Genomic DNA, 7,915 nt, shown 5'->3' with positions numbered 1-7,915 from the left:
AAATAGAGCTTCATAAAATTATATTAGTTGGGGGGAGTGGTGTAAATATCCGTTGTATATGTTGTAATTTATTTGCCCTTTGCCCGCTTGGGCCGGGGGTTGTGTTTTGTTTGGCCTTTTGCCCTTTTAGGTCTGAGGCGTGTTAATGAAGTATAATTTTCAAAAAAAAAAAGTTACTCATGATTTACTAAGTAAAATCTTCAATGAACTCGTGCTTAAACAAGGTTAAAACTGCAGTTCGATACATATAACTTGATTAGGCTTTCAACTCTAAACAAATATTTTTCATATAAATACTGTTAGTGCACTATGTCTGTTGACTTCGTCTTGTATCATGTCATGTAATTGGTTTGATAGATCAGGGCTCGTAGTTCGAGAAATAGGATTTAGAGGTAATTCCGCTTGAATGGACTAATTCCGCTTGAAAGTGACACACGTGTAATTCCGTGCGGAATTAGATTCCGGTTGAATCTAATTCCATTTGGGCTTGTTTCACGCGGAATTAGAATTCTATATAAAGCCTTCAAGCGAAATCATTTGTAACATTGTTTTGATTTGGTACCGAAGTGCTGCCAAATTGTCTCGAGGTGCTGTAACACTATTACATCAATAATAGAGACATATTAAAGTGAATCAAGCTGTTATCTTGTCCGTTTCATTGATTCCGCCTTTGATTCGGATCCAAAACTCTTCTGAACGACTCATTCGGGTCATACAATGATCCTACAAGTGGTATTAGAGCTCAGGAGGAGGAGTTCTATCAAATTCAGCTTGATTTCATCAGAATTTCATACTTCTACACCTTCTTTTCTAAATTGAACAAGATTTAACGGTCAAAATGGATTGAATTTCACATATATCATGCGAAACAGTGTTTTAACTAATCCTTGAAAGATTTGGACTAAAATTCGATCTAAAATTGATAAAATGTGTAATTCCATTTGAAAAAACTTGAGACAACCCGAAAAATTACAAGAAACTACAAGAAACTACAAGAAACTAGCAAGAAACTAGCAAGGTGCCCGCGCGATGCGGCGGGGGTGACAACCTGCATTGCGGTACTCGTCTGTTAGTTTTCTTATTTGTAGCAATGTTAATAATCACCATAAAATAGAGAAAATAAAATAAAGATCATAAACGAACCCGCTACTTTAAAATGAAAAGCTTGCGACACTTCTCATATAACTTGTATTATTCATAAGACATTTAAAATGACCGAATTACCCTTCTCGTTAACAAAAATAATAGATGAAGTTAACCCATTGGACTAAAATGGCAACAACGAAACCTTTTTGAACCCACAGGTGAAAAATAAAACTTTTGGACTAAACTGCCAAAATGACCCAAACCAAAGGGACTAAAATGACATTTAACTCTATTTTTTATCTTAAACCCCGGTAATGGTAATACGTTAAGTCAGCTATATAGTGTCGTATGACATTTAAACTATGAATGACAAAAATATTTTAAGTCACAAACTATAGAAATCAAAATGAAACGTTCACGAAATATGACCTGCTAAAGTTATATTAACACAATAAGGTAATACAGTATTACTCTTAGGATGATAGATATGATACTAATCTAACAAAAATCACTAAATAAAGTTCATGTATTTAATTTGGCAATCAATAACCTTTAGAAGTTAGTATACAATTACATGAGATTATAACATTATAAAAATCAGTTTGTCACTCAAATAATATGATACATGTATATATTTACATTTACAAGCTAACCGGAAGCTGTTAACCTAAATTACAAGAGTGCCATCCACTCCCAAAAATCATAATTACAGTTTATATGTATTATAAAGAAGAAAATCACCTCACATCTCCGATAAAATGTTACTAATCTTTCGAAGCCCTTTTAGAGCTTCCATGGTGTTTGTTGACAAGTGCTGTACAGACTCGATCACCTGGATTATATACTGGATCAGAAGAAAATCAAATTTTTAATTGTTTTATGTTAAAAAAATGTAATACCTCAATATTTTCAAGCATGGATTGAGCAAGATACCGGACTGCTTGTAGAAAAACTTGCGTTGTCATCTCGGAATGGTTTAGAATTTGTTCAATATCAGCACATCGATGAGACTTAATTTTTCATCATTATATAACAAGTCAGCAAGAGCCGCTACTATTTCCTTATGCAAAGCCACTCCTAAAGAGGAAGCGCGAGCAAACCGTGGCTGAACAATACCGTTGCTACCGGAACTGCTTCTTGGCGAAGTCTCTGATTCTGGGAATGATGTCAAGCCATTTAAAACTGGCCTTTCCTCTGGCGACACAAGGTGAGGATTCTGCAAGCCGCAAAATGTATATGAGGTTCACAAAACAGTTTAAAATCAAAATGATAACAGTAATTAACTTTGTCCAGATCGACGCTTCATTGTTTGTCTTAAGTCTTTTTGTTTGCTTCATCGATAAAAAGAGAAAAATAAAAATAAAGATCCCAAGAACTACGTACAATGCATCGGCTGGAGTAGACACCTTGTTTCCATTCATATCAAGATAAGCACCTGCCCAGATATGTAATTAACTTTCTTGAATAACTTTTTATAGTATCTATTAAATTTGAACATGCATACATACCAACAGATCCTTCTCCTTGACCCTGTCGGATTCGACCCAAACACGGACCGTTTAGCTAAGCGGGTTCGGCTGAAACTGACCCGAAACCGTTTATACCAAACCCAAAACCACGAATTTCGTATTAGGTTTGACCCAAACCCCGAACCCATTCTGATCCCGTTACGGCGTTACCCCACTTATTTTGCTAGTTATAGTTACATCCAAATCTATTATCTTATAATGACCAGTCCTGCATCAAGGATACTTTTCATTTTTTTAGTGTCAAAAGTTGGGTCCAGCGTTATTTGCATAGTTTCTTTTCCAAGAGAGACTTACAGGTCATAACTAACAGTTATAAACTTCAAATGCAATGATATCAAAAGATAGTAATGATGGTATAAACTTAAACTAAGAGAACTTACAACGCTACAGGAACGACGATAAGAAAGTTCCTATTGCAAGTCAGTTGCTCGCCACCGTTAATGTGCTACCACCTGGTCAATCTGTTTTTGGTGAATATTATAGTTCAATTTTGAATTAAATTAGCATGTATGTAACCACCGGTGATTAAACAAAGAAACACAAACTCTTTTTGGGAGCAACATTAACGAATTAAAACATTAAAACCTGTTTTTAACTCTGAGATACTGAAAAGGCTGCACACATTGGGAAAAATATAGAGTTTTGTTATTGTTTTTTTACTGGAAGAAAGAAAAACAGGGTAACTTCACAATTAATTTGTTAACAATCATAACAAAAAAACGCTTCTGTCTTTTTTTTTAAATCTAATGATAATCCTATTTTTAGGCAACATTAACGATTTAACGGGTGAGTAGGAATTACCTAATGAAGGGCTGCTCTTTAAGGATGTTTGAAATCTTCAGTTGGTCTGTAAGAAGCTGTGAAAACAAACAAACATGGATGAGTTTTAAGGGTTTTTTTTTGTTTTTATTTTACTTGACTCTTACTAATATCATGAATTCAAGATTTCCTCTGGTAGAACTCCCATCATTGAATGGAGTCATGAAAAAATCAGATTTTTTTGCATAAATTAAAATGTAATTTGCTTACATGTGCCGTCATCTCACTGCATCTTCATCCTAACCCTAGGCTGACCATGTATGCGATAACCCCTCTTCAAACCCTGCATATTGATTTACATATACATGGATACGAATTCTAGGGTTCCAATAAGATTGAAGATGAATCAAACTGAAAAATTGAAAAGTAATAGAAACTCACCAGTGATTGATGTGTCCGTTCCAACGCCGAAGACGACCACCAGAAATACGTCCTTGTACGGCGATTGGGGTTCAGGGTGGAGAAGGAGTACGGTGGTGGGTGACTGGAGACGGAGATGGGTTGTGTGAGTGGTGGCGATGACAGTCGGTGCTTGATGAGGGTGGGTGACCGTCGTCTTACCTTTGTCGTCTTACGTGAACAGAGGCCGCCATCTTCACAAATATGTGGTTACATATTTTTTGAATTTTGAAATGGGAGTAGGGATTTTGAGAGAGAGAGAAGGAAATAAACGTTTAAATTTTGAAATGACATTAGGTTATCCACCTATATGCTGTGATGGAGAGTGCATCTAGGATCTCATAAATGGATATAGTTTAAATTTTGGAGAGTGCATCTAGGATCTCATAAATGGATATAGTTTAAATTTTAAAAAAGTTTTTTCCTGGTTAAAACTGTGTTACCTTTAAAGTAGGATGGTTTGTTGATATTTAACTAAAGTTTAATCGATTATTCAACAATAGCTTTACTTTTAAAAATCTTTGTGCTTTAGTCACTTGTACATTAATGAATCATCTACTTGTACATTTTAATCAGCCAGTCAATATTGACCAAGACAACCATCGAAACGTCGACAAAAATGAGCAGGTCATCACGGTACCTTCGAATGTTTTTATAACGTCATAGTTTAAAAGATATCACAAGAATACATAAAAGAATTATAGTGGAGGGGTGAATTGTAACTAATTGTATATGATTTTGTTAAAATCTAAGGGATTTAAGTGTAATAAGTTTAAGGACTAAAAAATAAATAGTGTTTAAAAGACCACTTTACCCTTATTTTAGGGGTTTATTTATAAATAAGGAGGGAAGAAGTTCTTAACTTTTAGGAATCCCTCCCTCATGCATTATAATATAGTATAGATTAGTTGGGGGGAGTGGTGTAAATACCCGTTGTATATGTTGTAATTTGTTTGCCCTTTGCCCGCTTGGGCCGGGGGTTGTGTTTTGTTTGGCCTTTTGCCCTTTTAGGTCTGAGGCGTGTTAATGAAGTATAATTTTCAAAAAAAAAAAAGTTACTCATGATTTACTAAGTAAAATCTTCAATGAACTCGTGCTTAAACAAGGTTAAAACTGCAGTTCGATGCATATAACTTGATTAGGCTTTCAACTCTAAACAAATATTTTTCATATAAATACTGTTAGTGCACTATGTCTGTTGACTTCGTCTTGTATCATGTCATGTAATAGGTTTGATAGATCAGGGCTCGTAGTTCGAGAAATAGGATTTAGAGGTAATTCCGCTTGAATGGACTAATTCCGCTTGAAAGTGACACACGTGTAATTCCGTGCGGAATTAGATTCCGGTTGAATCTAATTCCATTTGGGCTTGTTTCACGCGGAATTAGAATTCTATATAAAGCCTTCAAGCGAAATCATTTGTAACATTGTTTTGATTTGGTACCGAAGTGCTGCCAAATTGTCTCGAGGTGCTGTAACACTATTACATCAATAATAGAGACATATTAAAGTGAATCAAGCTGTTATCTTGTCCGTTTCATTGATTCCGCCTTTGATTCGGATCCAAAACTCTTCTGAACGACTCATTCGGGTCATACAATGATCCTACAAGTGGTATTAGAGCTCAGGAGGAGGAGTTCTATCAAATTCAGCTTGATTTCATCAGAATTTCATACTTCTACACCTTCTTTTCTAAATTGAACAAGATTTAACGGTCAAAATGGATTGAATTTCACATATATCATGCGAAACAGTGTTTTAACTAATCCTTGAAAGATTTGGACTAAAATTCGATCTAAAATTGATAAAATGTGTAATTCCATTTGAAAAAACTTGAGACAACCCGAAAAATTACGGGTATCCGTACAATTAATTTATATTTAATTAATGCTTAATTACTGTGCTTGCTTACAATTGTGATTAAACGGCTACTTGATTTCAGATACATACATATACATGCATCATACTTTATTACTGTCACTTCATTTATTACACACAAAACAATAGTGACAAACTTGATGAACAAAAGCACAGTTAGTACAGTGAGCGGATAACCCAATAAACGTGCTGACATTGCCCGCACTACACAGACATTGTCTCTGAGGCCAGTATAAGCCGGGAATAAATTACTACACTGATAGGGAGTGTAGGGAAGTGAGAATCATAAAACTGCGTCACTAGGTGAAAGTTATAGTGCCGGGAAGTGCCTAAAACATACTTTAACTGCAAAATTCTGCACCTTTAAATAAAATTCAGCATTTAAATATGCTAGTATAGTGCAAAAACGGGGTAAAATAATACTAGACACTTTCCAAAGTGTCGGGAATTTATTGTGTCACTAAAAATAATATTAGAGACACTTTAAATACTTATTTAGCACTTTAACGGATCAACATCCAACCGAACAACTGGATTTTACCCGGAACATAAAAATATTGTCAATAACATTGTTTATACTTTTCTGAGCTAGTTAGGGTCCCCGAATACCCTAACATCCTTTATAATTCATAACACACATAATACTCTAATTAACACCCTTGGAACTTAACTAGTTACTAACCATTTGATTGAAATCCAACTATGAACCCCCCCCCCCTCAACCGATCGGTTCCCCAAGGGGGACACACTTCACAAATTTTTTATTATTAAAATCAAAGATGTCTAGTATCTAGTAGACATATTATTTGTTGGACAAAAGTACAAGATGGATTATAAATAAGGCTTATAGGATAAACACCTTCATTCACAAAACACCACCACAAAAATTGCTCTCTCTCTTCCCTCTCCTTATGATCAGCCGAACACCCTCATCACCATACTCCCACCATCAAGTTCTTGTGCAACCATTTTACATACATACATAGAAGCAAGAGATCACACAAGGAGGCCCGGTGCTTTCGGAATCTCAAGAACCTCTCTACGTTGCTTTTATCCACCTTATTTTCGCTTTAATTCTTCCCTAGCCTTGAGCTAGTTGTAAGTGCTTCTAAACACTCTCTTGTGCTTGTTTAAAGTGGTTAATAAGAGATTTAACGGAGAAAAATCAAGAACACTAAAGATCAAAACTTAAAAGCCGGATCTTTCATAAACTAGAGGTATTTTAGTGACTAAACAAGTGTGTAAACACTCGTGTGACAAAAGGTTTAACAAAGGAATAATTTCGTAATTTTTGGACTAGAAGTTGTAAAGTTACATTTTCTTTAAAAATAAAGTTTTCAAGAAAACGATTTTATTTTTAAAGATAGAAAGATCTACCAAAAATGTTGGAAGATTACTACATAATTTTACACGACTTACAAGTTCATGTGATTGCGATTTATACTTATTTTTGACTAGTTGATGTTTGAATAATGAATGTTGATGGTTGAAAAGTTGTTGGTTAAATTTTTAAAAGAAAATGATACGCTCGTAAGCGTGGCTACCTCCAGTTACAGAGGAAACTCTGGCGAAATTTTTCCAGAAAATAACACTTAGAAATATTTTTGTGACAAAGTGTTATGAACATACTTTTAACTTGTTTTTCCAAACAAAATTCGCCATGATTTTATTACAAAATAACCAAGTGTCGGAGGTGGATTTTTCATAAATGAAACTTGTTGAATATATACTGAGAATATATATTTCATAATAAAACGCTTGTGTGAGTTTATGATTATTTTGTGAACTATGTATATTATTTTTAGAGTAAAAATAATATAACCCGAATACACTGAGAAGTAACGACTCCAAAATAATACCAACGCCTATTTAAGTTACAGAAACTATTATTCCAAAACTAAACACAATTATTATAACTTGGAATAATACCAGAAACGTAACCCAAAAACACAAATACTAAGACAAGGCACTACCCGTTCATCTAATAGACAAGAGACTATTGTAGGTAGTCGTGATTGCCGTGGAGATTTGGGTTACGAGTACGAAGATGCAATACAGTGAGTTCATGTCCCCCTTTTCTCTTAACTATTTTCAGTTTTTATACTTCAGGGGTGAAATGCATGTTACAATGATTACGAATACTTTTACATGGTATGGTTAGCGTAAGGAGGGTTACTACTTAGATCATGTGAGTGAGTAGGCGG

The 7,915-nt window shown here is 34.7% G+C and overlaps 1 long non-coding RNA gene across 5 annotated transcripts; it reads right to left on the bottom strand.

Annotated features, from left to right (window-relative positions):
- Nucleotides 1-1,010: 1,010 nt before the first annotated feature.
- Nucleotides 1,011-4,298, bottom strand: LOC110908228. 5 transcript variants are annotated; one of them, XR_004871757.1, is made up of 7 exons: nt 3,816-4,298; nt 3,645-3,717; nt 3,417-3,472; nt 2,470-3,229; nt 1,986-2,302; nt 1,828-1,918; nt 1,011-1,048 (listed from the first exon to the last, which is right to left on the bottom strand). It is a non-coding gene; the product is annotated as an uncharacterized LOC110908228 (long non-coding RNA). The 5 variants fall into 5 exon arrangements; XR_002574318.2 differs by lacking the exon at nt 1,011-1,048 and having other exon boundaries at nt 1,688-1,918; nt 2,470-2,521; nt 2,595-3,229; XR_002574315.2 differs by lacking the exon at nt 1,011-1,048 and having other exon boundaries at nt 1,688-1,918; nt 2,470-2,521; nt 2,996-3,229.
- Between the last annotated feature and the right edge of the window lie 3,617 nt (nt 4,299-7,915).

The sequence above is a fragment of the Helianthus annuus genome, chromosome 11, assembly GCF_002127325.2.
Source record: "Helianthus annuus cultivar XRQ/B chromosome 11, HanXRQr2.0-SUNRISE, whole genome shotgun sequence".
In the NCBI taxonomy this organism is placed as follows: domain Eukaryota; kingdom Viridiplantae; phylum Streptophyta; class Magnoliopsida; order Asterales; family Asteraceae; genus Helianthus; species Helianthus annuus.
The sequence above is the reverse complement of the archived record's forward strand: the minus strand, read 5'-3'. Positions and strand labels throughout refer to the sequence as shown.